The 14,683-nt window shown below is 41.5% G+C and overlaps 1 protein-coding gene across 1 annotated transcript in view; it reads left to right on the forward strand.

Annotated features, from left to right (window-relative positions):
• CLDN10 (claudin 10) overlaps positions 1–14,683 on the forward strand; it is a 100,082-nt gene that overhangs the window by 13,790 nt on the left and 71,609 nt on the right. The gene's annotated exons all lie outside the window — the stretch shown is intronic.

Here is a 14,683-nt window from a genome sequence, read left to right on the forward strand (position 1 = left end):
ATTTTAAAAATTCTCTTCCTGTAGCCTGCTGGCCAGTAGCCATGGGATTCAATCCAACCGAAACACACATATCCTATCCAGTGGAGCAACATGATTTTTGTTAGGGTTTTTTCCCCCACACAGAATGTTCAATAGCTTTTTAAAGATGCAAGAAAATTGTTCTTCATGGTCATTTCTTTGTGAAGTTTTTGATTAGATTAAAACACCAATATAAATTAAATTTAAATTGTCCAGTGGCAAATTTTTAATTAAAAAAAGTAAAATTCTAAACTTCTGGAGAACAGAAGCAGTGGCTTACTTATAATTCCATCTATATTGCATGGGTACTTACCTAGCTCAGCACATGCTACAAACAAGGGTTCGGTAAGTTCATTTGTTGGATGAATGAGTTTATTTATTCATGAATAAATTCTTTATTCATGAATGAACTTGTTTATTTGCTCATTACTTTTCTTCCTTTCCTTGCATTTTATCTGCCACTTTCTTTATTCTTTCAACTCAGTAATACTTTCGTATTATTTTCAATAAGAGAACCGAATAAATCCATATTGACCTGATTTGAAAAGAGAAATGAAAACAGACAGAAAGGCTTTAGAAAGTTGGACCAAATATCTCGCAGTAAGTTGCAAATTAACCCAGTGAAATGTTCCGGATGTTTTGGATGAGGGAATTTCTATTCCAGACAGGTCACAGTCTCTTACTAACCTCTGATCTGGCTGAAGGAAGATTCCTCTAATCCAAAACATCCTGCAATTTTAATTTAATTACAAAACAGCATGTTGTGCAAGTCAAGTTAGACTTCAGGATGACTTAGCAGAAAGTCTCCGGTTTGATAATGAAAACAAATGCTATCTAACGCAATAAAAAATAACAGCGTGAGGCCAAACACTGAGAGACAAGTGCAAATAAGATGGAAAAGGGTTTTACTAAATGTGACCTTAGGAGCAATAAAGTTGCGCGTCATTTGGCGTTAAACTGTAATTGCACACCCTTGAAATGTGAAGCTCCATTTGCCATACGCACACCAAATAGATCATCTAACCATCTCTACTCTCTTTCCCTGCTTTCTGAAACGCAACTTATTTTTAGGTTCTACCTGTTCTCCTTTCTTACCCATTGTATCTGTCTGTTTGTTGTCCCCACAAATCTTGCAAGTCCTTTCCGGCCTTTGCTCTTCTTTACTTTGCTCTGAGGAACTCCAAAGAGCAAAGGAAAAACCTCTGCTCAAGGACATTTGGCTATGCACCCACCCACCCATCCACCCACCCATCCATCCACCCATCTAATAAATATTCATTAAGCATCTTCTATGTACAGAGCGTTTTGCTTGGTTTGTGAGGACAGAGCAAAGAAAACCAAATAATTGCTTCTATTCTTTTTTTTTCCTTTATTTCCCTAGTCCACAGGGCTGCTGTGACAATAATACACAAGTCCCTAGTACATGTTAATCAGTAACTAACTCTTGTTTTAGTCAGTTTATCATCAAGATTTTTAATTTGCTTTCACATGAAGAAAAGAAAATGAACAAAAGTCACACTGCTATTCTTTGTTTTATTTACCAACATGGAGAAATCATTTAATCCACTTCTCCAGAAAAAAAAAATACTGGCAAAAATGATTAATGACCTGTGTCTTTTATCTTGTTTTTAATTTTGTCAAGTTGTGTCTATAACTCCTGGATCCAGATGCAACATCTTCTTCTCCAGGGGATTACCAGTCCCTCTAGGATGCAGGAGAGAGTGCTGTCTGCTGTCTGAGCTCTCAGTACCTAGTGACAGCATCTTCTACTGAATCTTAGCGAACAGGAGAATGATCGCAAATGGATAAATGGCATAAGGCCAGGGGTGTTACATGCATGTGATTGGAGTACAAAAAAATTCTCAGAAAATTTCAAAATGCCTAACATTGATGAGAGATCATTTTGCCAGCTCTCATGCATTTTAACAGGGAAGAAATTCAAGTTATCCACAACAACCTGTACTATAACCAATTTATTGCCTGTATTTTCTTAGATGATAAAATAGTGAAGTGAGATTTCCTTTATGGGGAAATAAAATTCTTAAAAACCATCAGATATGGTAAGATCAGCTCTGGTGTTAATTTTGAATTAAAAAGTAAATTATGTAGTCTCAGTGAACTGACTGATACCTTCTGTTTATAAAACTTTTACAATATGCAACATCAAAGGAAGAGGAAAGAATGACCAATTCATGTTTACTCTTTGCTGGGTCCTTTACACAAGTTATATCATTTAGAATGGCCCTGTGAGGTACATCCTATGTCACAGATGAGAAATTAAGATTCAGGTGAAATAACTTGCCCAGGAATACACAGCTAGAAAATGCAAAATTGAGCTCCATACCTAGGTCTCTCTGGCCCTTAAGCCCACATTCTTTGCAACACCCTATGCAGCTCCCAGGGCTTAAGGTACATTCAAGAAAGCCCATCGAATTTGTCATAGAAAGAGGGGATCGTTAAGAGTTTGGGGCCATCACCAACTAACATTGTAATGAAGCAAATGACTTCACCCCTATTTCCTCATCTACAAAATTAGTAGACAGATTCTAAGATCTTTAAAGTCTTCTGTCACTTCTTTTTTTAAAAATATATATATTTTATTGATTATGCTATTACAGTTGTCCCTTTTTTTCTCCCCTTTATTCCCCTCCACCCTGCACTGCCCCTCCTCCCTTTCCCCTCCCCCCCTTAGTTCATGTCCATGAGTCATACATACAAGTTCTTTGGCTTCTCCATTGGCTACTATTTTTAACCTCCCTCTGCCTATTTTGTGCCTACTATTTATGCTGCTTATCCCCTGTACCTTTTCCCTCATTCTTCCCCCTCTCCCTCCGCTCTGATCTCCATTTCCAGGATTCTGTTCCTGTTGGAGTTGTTTGCTTAGTTTCCAATTTTTTTTTTTTAGGTTCAGTTGTTTATAGTTGTGAGTTTGTTGTCATTTTATTCTTCATAGTTTTTGATCTTCTTTTTTTACTTGAGTAAGTTCCTTTAACATTTCATATAAGGGCTTGGTGATGATGAACTCCTTTAACTTTACCTTATCTGGGAAGCACTTTATCTGTCCTTCCATACTGAATGACAGCTTTGCTGGATAGAGTAAACCTGGATGTAGGTCCTTGCCTTTCATGACTTTGAATACTTCTTTCCAGCCCCTTCTTGCCTGCAAGGTTTCTTTGGAGAAATCAGCTGATAGTCTTATAGGAACTCCTTTATAGGTAACTGTCTCCTTTTCTCTTGCTGCTTTTAAGATTCTCTCCTTATCTTTAATCTTGGGTAATGTAATTATGATGTGCCTTGGTGTGTGCTTCCTTGGGTCCAACTTCTTTGGGACTCTCTCAGCTTCCTGGATCTCCTGGAAGTCTATTTCCTTGGCCGGATTGGGGAAGTTCTCCTTCATTATTTGTTCAAATAAGTTTTCAATTTCTTGCTCTTCCTCTTCTCCTCCTGGCACCCTTATGATTCAGATGTTGGAATGTTTAAAGTCATCCCAGAGGTTCCTAAGCCTCTCCTCATTTTTTTTGAATTCTTGTTTCTTCATTCTGTTCTGGTTGAATGTTTATCTCTTCCTTCTGCTCCCAATCCTTGATTTGAGTCCCAGTTTTCTTCTCTTTACTGCTGGTTCCCTGTATATTTTTCTTTATTTCACTTTGCATAGCCTTCACTTTTTCCTGCATTTTGCAACCATACTCAATCAATTCAGTAACCATCCAAATTACCAATGTTTTGACCTCTGCGTCTGATAGGTTGGCTACCTGCTCATTGCTTAGTTCTATTTTGGAGTTTTGATCTGTTCTTTCATTTGGGCCATACTTTTTTTTGTCTCGGAGCACCTTGGAAATTGTTGGGAGGGGTGGATCCTCAGGTATTCGCCAGGGCAGGGCCACCCAGGTCGCTGAGTTGTGATGCTGTGTGTGGGGGAAGGGTCCAAGAGGGAACAACGTCGCTAGCTTGACTCTCAGCCAGCTTTCAGTCACTTTCCCCTCTACCCACAAGCAAATAGGGCCCTTCTGATGCTGATTCCCAGGTGGATGGGTTTGTGTACATTCTAGGACCCATGGGTCTTTCCAGTGGACTTTCCTGTGAAACTGGGAGTTTCTCCTGCTACTGCAACCCCCACAGGTTTTCACAGCCAGAGGTTTTATGACTTTCTTTTCTTGCACTGGAACCCTGGATTGCATGGCCTGTCTCATTCCCCAGCTGTTCCTGCTGGTTTATCCGCAAGCAAACATGGGATGCCTGGCCCTCCAGCTGCTGCCTTGGCGCGTGTCTTCTCCACCCTGGCTGCCTGTCTCCGCCTCTCCAACTGGCCTGGATGAATGTTTCTTCTTTAGCTCCTTGGTTGTCAGACTTCCATACAGTTCGATTTTCTGGCAGTTCTGGGTTTTTTTTCCTTTAAATTTGTAGTTGTCCTTCCTTTGGTTGTGCAAGGAGGCAAAGTGTCTCCACCAATGCCTCCATCTTGGCTGAAAGTCCTATTGTTTCTATTCTTGAAAAGAAATGTAAGTAGAAGGCAATTTGAAGCAGTAGAGGGACCAGGAGAAAGATAGAGCTTATATTGGTACATATAGGACATGTAAATGTCCTACCGCATCGTAAATAAAATACACCCCAAACAATGTTCCATCATGTTCCCCCACAAAACCGCTTCCTTTTTCAGCCTTGTGTGTGTGTGTGTGTGTGTGTGTGTGATGGTCCCACAACTGTTCCTCTGTCTTCCAGTATCATTTTATTGCACCTGTTGTGTGTCCACCTCTATTGTTGTCATGTATGCATTTGCCTATTTCTTGAGGAGGTCCGTACCTTAAACTTGGAATATGAGGGCAGATTTGATTCCTAGCCACCTTCACGTCTCTGGAGATTACTTGTTTCCAACAGAAATAGACACTCAAGAAATACCTGTTGAATTAAACTAAACCCTTACAGGTTCACAAACCAGCAACTTCTGCTTCCAACGAAAAAAACCATCTTCTCTAATGCAGGGTTAGGTTTGGATGAAAATGGATCCTCTTTGTTTAAGAAGCCAGGTGTGTGGCTCAGGGGAAAACAAAAACAAAGACTGCTGGGCCCCGCACAGCCTTGATTCCTGGCAGGAGAATCCTGGTTATCTGTTTGACTTGCACACACTCGGTGACTCACACACTGAAACAGGGATTTCCTGCAATGGGACTGTTTGTTCCACGCTCTGGTCTCAGATACGCTGCAGCTGGAAATGACCTGGGCTCCTCCCAGTTACTAGACATCATGTTTCAGTATTCAGTCTCCTTGGCGATGCCACTAGTTGAGCATTTGAATGGCTTGCAAATAAGGATTCCTTCCAAACAGAAAAGGCAGCTCAGATTTGTGGTTATGGTGTCTGACCCTTTTCCCTCCAAATGACCCCACCGGAAGCTCAAACTCCCAAACTGAACCTGTTGTTCAGCGGGGTTATCCACTGAGATCGCCCATCTCACAAGCATCCGATGAAAATGGGTTGGCGTATGAGTCAGCCATTGTCAGGAAAACTGCTGTGTAACAGGCACAGCTCCTCCCCAGGAACAACAGCAGTAAACGTTCATTTCTCGCACCCCGGAAGTTTAGCCAGCCTAGGTTGGGCTGATGTGGGTGGCTCTGCTGATCTCAGGGAGGGATCTCTCTCACTCGTCTGGGGATCTGATGGCGGCTGGCTGATCTCCAGTGGGATTAGCTAGAATGACTGGCCTCTGCTCTACCGCAAACCAGTAGGCTAAGCATAGGCATATTCTTTTCATGGCAAAAATGGAGCAAAATAAGCCTACTCACACAAGTGGTTTTGCAAGCCTCTCCTTGGAGCCTGTATTCTGACATCCCATTGGCCAAAGCAGGTCATTCATAGAGCTGAACTCGGAGTCACAGGATAGGGAAATATACTTCTCATTTTGATGGGAGGAACTACAAAGTCAGGTGGCAAAGGACTTCGTTATAAGAAGTGAAGAATTTCAGCCATCACTGCAATATATTGTCACAGGAAAAAGACTTACTTATGCAGAGGCCTACGGTCCACCCTACTCTCCTTCCTTGATATCTTGCATTCTTTGCTCTTCGCAGGAAACGATGTGACCTTGAGTGGAAAAATTCAGCTAAAATACCCTAGTACCTCTATTCCTCACCATTCCATAGGTCTTCAGTTTCTAACCCTCATAATGGAGTTGCTGAGTACAAGGAAAGACAGACACTCCTCAAAGCCCTTATTTAGGCTACAAATCACTTGATTGTTAACTTCACCATTGATTACCGTTCACTCTCATCCCCAAGGTATTTGGCTTTTGTGGTTTTGTGGTCGGATCTCCAGATTTCTACCTCTTTGTTCTTTCCACTCTCCCACACTGTGACCCATTGTCATAAGCAGATTATTTTCCTGGACTATTAATGGCTTGAGGAGCCCAGAGTTACCTAGGAGATCTGAATTATTCCGGGGGAAAAAGGAACTTTAAAAGAAAACAACTTCAGGTTCCCAACTCAAATTCCCAAAGATGAAACTGCTTTTTAAATCAAAGTTTACCATTCCTACCACAAATGCTTAAATGCCTTAACTCCGTGCGCTTCTGTGAGCTGCAGAACAGCAGAACGTGTTCTTTCTAAGACACTTCACATGCAGTATTTAAACTCCGTTACTAAATTGGGGCCTTTTTTCTCCTCATCTGAGTTAAATGATTACAAGCTTTCCAACATTTTCACATAATCCCTAATATACATGGAAATTGTTGACCCAGACTGAGGGTTTCTTGTGAGTTGAGGGAAGAAACAAAGGCTAGGGATGGAGATGAGAAGGAGAGATGTGAATTAAATGATTATAACTGAAGGGAAAAGTTGGAAAAGCTGTTGAAAGACAGCTTTCAACTGTTGAAAGGGAGTTCCCGGACTGTCTTCTCAGTGGAAGGCCAGGTTATGACCCTTTGCTGGCTCGTTTTATCCTACCAGGGCCAACACCTTTGTCTTTCAGGGGGTATTTTAAAAGTCTGTTAAGGTGGAAGTGAACTTGTAAAAACCAGTAACAGACCAAGTGATTCCCATTCCTAGCTATATAGAAGCATTTTATAGTTTCAGGGAAAGAATATAAAAACCATACAATATCTTACTGACTCCCTCATGAATTAATCATAATAAAAAATAACTCATGGATTAATGAGGGCAATTTTATATTTGTATGAGAGTCACGATTTTACCTTTCTTAAAATGACCATTTAATACTACCTGGCTGAGTTATTTTCTAATTATTATTATCCCTATAGTCACTTATACTTATTTTGTTCATTCATCCTGCAAATACGTTTAAATTTATTAGCGCCATAATTGCTTTCCTTCGATCATTCTCTAAGTATTTTTCAGAAGCAGTGATTTTCATAAAGGCAAAGGCTTTGGTACCAAAGGGAACCAAGGGGCCCAGAATGAGAATATCAGCAACCCCAAGGGCCGGGTACGGTTCTATTATGTACGCTCTGTGGCAGAGGTGGTTGGGAGCCATTCAGGAGATGAAAATGAGGGGGTAAAAATCAGGGCCTGGTGATCGTTCGGCACAGAAGTCAGCTTGTAGGCCAGAACACACTAGCAGGGGTGCCCAACCTGTAGCCCATGGGCCACAGGCGGCTCAGGATGGCTGTGAACGTGGCCGAACACAAAATCGTAAATTTACTGAAAACATTATGAGATTGTGTGTGTGTGTGTGTGCAATGTATTTAATGTGAGGCCTGAGACAACTCTTCTTTCAGTGTGGCCCAGGGACACCAAGCGGTGGGACACCCCGGTGACTACAGTGTTTGAAGCTCTGAGTGCTCAGAAATAAAAATGAAAAAGAAATGGGGTCAAGGACCACTTTATTCTAAATAGCAGTTGAGTTTTAGCTAGAAAAAAAAGGGAGAAATGGGGGAAAGATTAGCAACTCTAAATACTCTATGAGGCTGCAGTTCCAAGCTTTTAGCAGTTCAGTTCCTACAGTGGATTTATCAGAGTGGAAATAGAAAGACAATCTCAATCTATGGGTTTGGGGATAGAAAAGAGAACTACCTAATTTATTCTCATCCCATTAATCAGTGATAGTAAGCTGCTTCTGAGGCCTGAGGCTTTTGCGATCTGTTTAGTTGGGTGGTGCTTCTGATCCCTTTTGAATGTAACTGGCTTTTGACAGGGCAGCCCCCAAAGACAGGCTCCCTTCTGTCTACAGTAGCCCATGTGGACTCCTCCCTCAGTAGCTTTGCCCATGGAAGCTTTTGTGTTTGCACGCTGGACTAATAATTATAACTTTAAGCAGTTTTTGAAGTCATGGACACAGATTTCATGATAAGACATTAGTTATAGCCGTGAGCCAGAACGAAGCTCAAACTCTGCCCCTGTATGGACACTATCGCCTTTTGTCAGTGACCCAAAATATGGGACAACGACTTGCCCTGCAAAAGTCCCTTTTTCGGCAACATCCAGCCAGTGCTATCTTGTCTTTGTGCCATCTACGCGTTTACTTTCAACGCACAACCGCGGAAATTGTCTGAATTAAATTTCCATCCTCTGACCGAATTTTTCTTCAGTTTTCAAGGTTATTCAAGCAACAAATCTAGTCTTTAAACAAAAATTTTAGTCCCTCTAACTTGGTATTATGAAGTTCTGTGGTCTAACACCTGTCTAACTAAGTGGCAAACATTTAACAGCCCAAAGACAGACTCATATTTTACACAGTCTTGCATGTTTTCATGAGATGAATATTTCCCCAGCCCTGGCATTGAGCTAACCTCTTCATAGGTATTATCCTCTTCAAATCTCCTCTTGGGGTGTTGAAATCCTCATTTGAGAGGTAAAGCAAAACCTAGCCATCTTGAGACTAAGGGTTACATAACTCGCCTACGATCACATAGCTGGTGTAAGCCTAAGTCTAGAGCACTTGCCCTAAGCCTCCAAGTCATTCAAAGACTCTGATTGTAGCAAAAAACAAACAAAAAAAAAAAACCCCAACAAACAAACAAACAAAAAAAAAACACCTCATCAGCCACTTAGTAGGTCATTATGCCAGCAGCAGAGAAGGAATACTCACGTTTTCTGCCCTTTAAGACTTTACACCGTGTACTCTTCTTAGATCCTGGATATGTTCTTAACGCTGCCATTGTTCATGATTAAGACAGATCCAAGAAGGCTTTTTCCCCCATTAGATTCAAGAAAACATTTTTTTTAGCAGCAACCCTGAGAGCCCTCCATCTTCTAGCCATAGGGTCTTTCTTTGTTATTGCTTGTCATCTCCTTATGTTGAGAGACATTTTAGAATAGGTGTTCTTAATCTGGGGTCCATAGACTTGGGTTTGCCAAATGCTTTTTTCTGCAGCTACTGAGATGACCATGGGTTTTTATTTTCATCCTTTTGACCTGATTTACTCCATTAATTGATTTTCCAATGTTAAACCAACCTTGCATCCCTGACATGAATCCCTTTTGGTCATGGTATGTAAATCTTTTTTATTTATTTATGTTAGTGTGTTTATTGTGGTAAAAATATAAGATAAAATTTGCCATTATAATTATTTCAATTATAATTAAATGTATAATTCTTTGCAAGTTGATTTTAGGGGGAGAGGGAGGGACGGTTTTTATGGGCTGGGAGTTTAGGAGAGGATCTTAATAGAATATGCATCACTTTTCCAGGTGCGCCCCCTCTGGGGTGTGGTCTCTACTGATTGGTCAGCACCAGGGCATCATTAGTTAATGCAGCTGGTCCTGGCATCACCCACCTGATTCTGCTGCTTTTCTGGGCCTGGAGCTGAAACACAGCTGAGGCCTACGTGGTGTCTCCAGGGAGGAAAGATCAGGAGGGTCTAAACCACATGACCAGCGATATGCCAGGAGGGGAAAGGCCACCCTGGGGGCAAGGTCCAGGCCAGTTTTGCCTGTTGCTAAGCACCTGGGGCTCTCTACCCTGGTGACCTTCTGTATCTGGCTGTAGATCTTGGCCAGTTTGTTCAGCAGTTTCCTAGCTTCTTACTATCCTGCCTCACCTCCACTCCTCTCCCCTACTCCCATCCTGGTTGAATTATTTGGAGCAAGCCCCGCATATCAAAATTACTTTATCCATAAATATTTCAGACTATATGTATCTCAGACATAAGGACTTTTAAAAGCATAGCCACGTAATCACTGCCCCCAAGAAGTTAACAATATTTATACACTCTATCAATATCCAGGCAACTATCCGTGATTGTCTCAGAGGTTTTTTTTTGTTGTTGTTGTTGTTGTTTTGTTTTTGTTTTGTTTTTCACAGTTGTATGTTCAAATCCAGATCCAAGTAAGTCCCCTACATTGCATTTGGCTGATAAGTCTCCTAAATGTTCTTTAATCTATAGGTTACCTCTCTCTCTTTTTTATGCAGTTTGTTGAAGAACAATAATTTCTGTAGACTGGTAGACTGTCCTATAGTCTGTTTTTTTACTGATCACGCCTCTATGGAGAATGTAGTTCCTATAAACTGGTATTCAGATCTAGAGGCTTATTTGATCACATTCAGGTTTAATGTTGTTGTTGTTGCAGGAATACTGCGTAGGCTGTGCTGTCTATTCTCACTGCCTCACATTGGGGGGCTCCTGAGCCTGGTTGTCTTTTTTGCTGTGTTAAGAATCATTGGAGGGTTCAGACGGTGCAGCCTGAACCACTCAGAAAATTCCCTGTGTTTCACCTAGTCCTTCAGCAGCCACCAAAAACCATTGCCTTGATTCATGATTTCATTAGAGGTTACAAAACAGCGATATTCCAATTGCATTATGTCTTCTGCATTCATTAGCTCAACTTTTTCTGAAAGAAGAAATTTACTCCATAAATTATATGGTTATTCTTCGATCACAACTTCCGTACAGGTCTGCAGAAGAAAGAACTGAACAATTATTTGGTCTTCCTGTTTACTTCTCAATTTTCAGCATGAGTTGGATTCCTAGCTTCCTTCAAAGAGATGTGTGTGTGTGTGTGTGTTATAATTATATGAACTCTCAGAATTTTAGCATTTTCAATGCGTTTCAGTACTTTGTAGTTATACCTTTTGTTGCTAAATTTGTGTAATCTCTAGCCTATGGGTTCTTCACCTTGGTTCCTAAGTCTTTTCATCATGACTTTGTAGTCTTTGATAGATTCCTCGCTTGCTGGTATAACAAGGTGTTCCAGGCTCACCTGTGGCCTTGAGTCAGCCATTTCTCCAAGGACCTCTGTTCCTTTTAGTGGGAATCATCACTTAGAAAGCACAACCTGGGTGTAAGAAGCTCGCTGCTATGGGTTAGGCAAGATATCTAGGCCTTTTCAATAGCCACAGAGAGACAGAAATTTTTTAAACAGAAAATATATGTGTATTCTTCTCATATTTCTAATTCAAACTTAGGAGACAGGTTTCTATTTAACTTTTTTGACCTGCTATTTCTATCTTTTTTTTTCTTGCACTGAAATCTTGCTTCCTGATAAAAATATACTTAATTTCCTTGCTACTGAATATATTATCGTTTCATAATAACGGTATTTTACCATCAGAAAGTATCATAATATTAATGAAAAAAACATGCTGATGATTTTAGTAATTTACTGAAAACTATTTGAGATTTCTTTGTAGTTTTGGGATCGTTTAATTTTTTTTTTCTTTGTTTCCTTGACATACACCCTGCCCTGACAATGCAGTGCAATTACCGTGGTTTAAAAATAGAAGCATTTAAAAAGTCCATAGATAGAGAGCAGGATGACAGCTATGCGGGGGGGGGGGGGGTGGAGGGCTGGTTAGGGGGTGAAGAGATCGAGAAAAAAGGAAAAGGACTCATGGACATGGGCAGCAGGGTGGTGATTGCAGAGGGGTCTAAGGGGGTTAATGGTAACGGAAAACAGTACAATAAAAGTAAATAAATAAATAAGTAAACAAACAAACCAATAAATAGTTGAGAATCTCCGATTCAGCTGAGCCCCGGGGGGTTCTGGCCAACTTTGAAGGGAGAAACGATGCACCCCAGAGGGGTTGTGATCCAAGTATTGCAGCCACCTAGTTATTATTGACTCAAGTTTCTGCTGATTCAAGAAAGGGTATGTACATAGTTAGATTCATAATAATCGCTCTAACTTAGTCATCCATATTTAGTAGGAGTTAGACCCCTGCTAATGATCAATTACCCAACTGGCTGAGGGTTAATTTCACTCCTGAGGCTTTGGTCTTTAGGAGGAAAGAGCGAAGTCCTGGGGCCGTAGAGCGGCGATTTTCAACCGCTGTGCCGCAAGAGTTTTTAAAACGTTCACGACCTGACTATTTAGTCAGGGCCCAACCTCTTTTCCCTTAGATTATCAAATAAAAAAAGATGACAGCAGCCAACACAACAACACCCAGCCAGTGTGAATGTGTTGTCTTGAACCATAAATACATCGGTCATATAATAGGGTTGCATCTTATTGGTCATGTTGCATAATAGGTTGCATCTAGTTGGTTCTTGTTTATAAACTTTACGTACAAGTATAGCACCCGATCTTTTTTAAAAGGGTAAGTAATTACTATAATTTTTGTAAATTAATCAAAATTATACCTATTTTTGTCAGATCGACAAAAATCTAATATATATATATATTTTTTGGCGTGTCGCACAATGTTAGTGATTCGTTTCCCTGTGGCATGAGGTGAAAAGTTGAAAATGGCTGCTTGTAAGGGGATAGTGCTGCCAAACCTGGCAGGTCAGCTAGTTTGATCAACTCAGTCTGTGGAGGAGAAAACTAAGATCCAGCCGAGTCTAATAGCTTACCTGACATCACATGGGTAGTTAGTAGCAGGGGCAGAGCTGGACAGGAACCTGCCATGTCCCTTGCATTACACGGTGCCCCGCTCCCTGGCTGTCCCTATGTGAACGCTGAAGGGGGCTTGTCATGTCTGCAGTGAGCACAGGAGGTCCCGTCTGAAAGTTTAATCTCAAGACTCAAGATACTCACTAAATGTTTATGAGAATTGGCTCAGTCGTTTGGTAAATATTTGGTAATTGGCTCTGATTATGTACCAAGAAAGAATTTATTGTCAACTTTTCTTTTTTTAACTTGTCTCGGGTAATAAAGATGGAGGAGAATATGTATCTGGTACAATGAGAAAACTAGAGACTCTGTTTCAAACACTTAAGACAATGTTCCGCCATCTTTTATCAAAAGAATAGCACAACATTACTTTAAAATTATGTCTACTGTCCTGATTGTAAATATTCTCTGTGTTTGTTTATCTAATTCAATTAACCACTGCCATATACAAAGCACTGAGCTGAAGGGAATTTTCCAACAATTTGAACTCTCCAAACACGGAACTGGCTGTGTTGTAAGTTGGTGAGGCAGAGAACTGAGGGCTAGTGTGTTCTTATCAGAAATCTGCAGAAGGGATTCCTGCAGAGGTCGAAGGATGGGACTTGATCCAATGTCCCTTCTAATCCTGAGCGTGGATGAAAGAGTTTTATTCTATGATAATTTATGTCATATCCCAATTAAAGTGGCTTGTTTAGGTTAGAGAGTAGCAACCATTTATAGAGACACAACATGTGCTTCCCTTCTGGCTTTCTTCCAAGTTTTCCTATTTACAGCCTTGCCCACAGAGATTCCATGTATCAGAGATGATGGCCCTTCACGAAGCAAAGGGACAGGCTTTGGTGGAGTCCGGGCAACCTCCTGCTGGCCACGCACTTCCCAACTGCGAAGTTCTCTTCCTTCTCTCTCCGACTGTGGTCTGGTTAAATCATAGACATACTGTCTCTTCTTCTAATACCCCCCTCCCACCCAAGTTTTATTAGCAGCTAAACTCTTAGTCAAAGGATAAAAAAGAAAATAAGTAGACAAATCTGGGAATCGTTCACCTAATGCCTGTGCACCTTCAAAATCATCCAACAAAACACCAGGCTCTGAGAAAGTTTCTGCTCTTCCAGGCTAAAGGAGGTGAGAAAGGATCAGGTACAGCCAAGGGGACAAGTGTGAAGACAGAGAAGGGCACTGTTTTTAATCTCATGGAGGAGGAGGAGGAGACTTGCTGTTCAAAGTAGTATTTCCTTTTCAACTTGAAGAAGGAATAAGCGTTAATAAAAGAAGGGAGGGGAGTTTCTAGGCAACATAAAGGCAGGTTCGAAGGTCAAGAACAAAGGAGAGTTTGGTGGATTCAAGGAGTGAAAGAGGCTAAGGCGTGCAGGAGCATAGTCTGGAGAGAGACAGCATCAAGATAAAGCAAGAGAGAAAGGCAGGAATGGGGCCCCGGAGTTTCAGACTCAGCAGGCCTGGGGAGGAGATGGAAATGCGCATCCGGGACACAATCCCAGGGGATGCTGCTGTTGCTGTTCGTCCAAGGACCAAGCTTTGAGGGTTAGTGATAAACCCATCCCCCAAGAACTGCTCAAGGGCCTGGCTCTGTGCCTGGCTGTTGAGCTCTGGAGGACACAGATCCGTGTTGTCAAGGGGTTCGCCGACTAGTGGAGGTAACAGAAATGAAAAGAAAGTATGGTAACACAATGCACTATGGCAGGGTTCTAAGGGAGAACAGCCCGGCTTTCGATGGGTGCAGAGAAGAGGAATGGCCGGCCACCCCAGCCTGGGGCGGGGGAGAACAGGTTAGCTTCTGCTTCCAGCAGGCAGGGGAGCAGGTGGAAGACCAGGTGGAAGGGGCCACGTGTTCAGGAAGACGGGAAGCACACAGGCTATGGTTCAGTGGCCT

Source organism: Pteronotus mesoamericanus, unplaced genomic scaffold (assembly GCF_021234165.1).
Source record: "Pteronotus mesoamericanus isolate MK-2021 breed Mesoamerican mustached bat unplaced genomic scaffold, CSHL_Meso_final contig_94, whole genome shotgun sequence".
In the NCBI taxonomy this organism is placed as follows: Eukaryota; Metazoa; Chordata; class Mammalia; order Chiroptera; family Mormoopidae; genus Pteronotus; species Pteronotus mesoamericanus.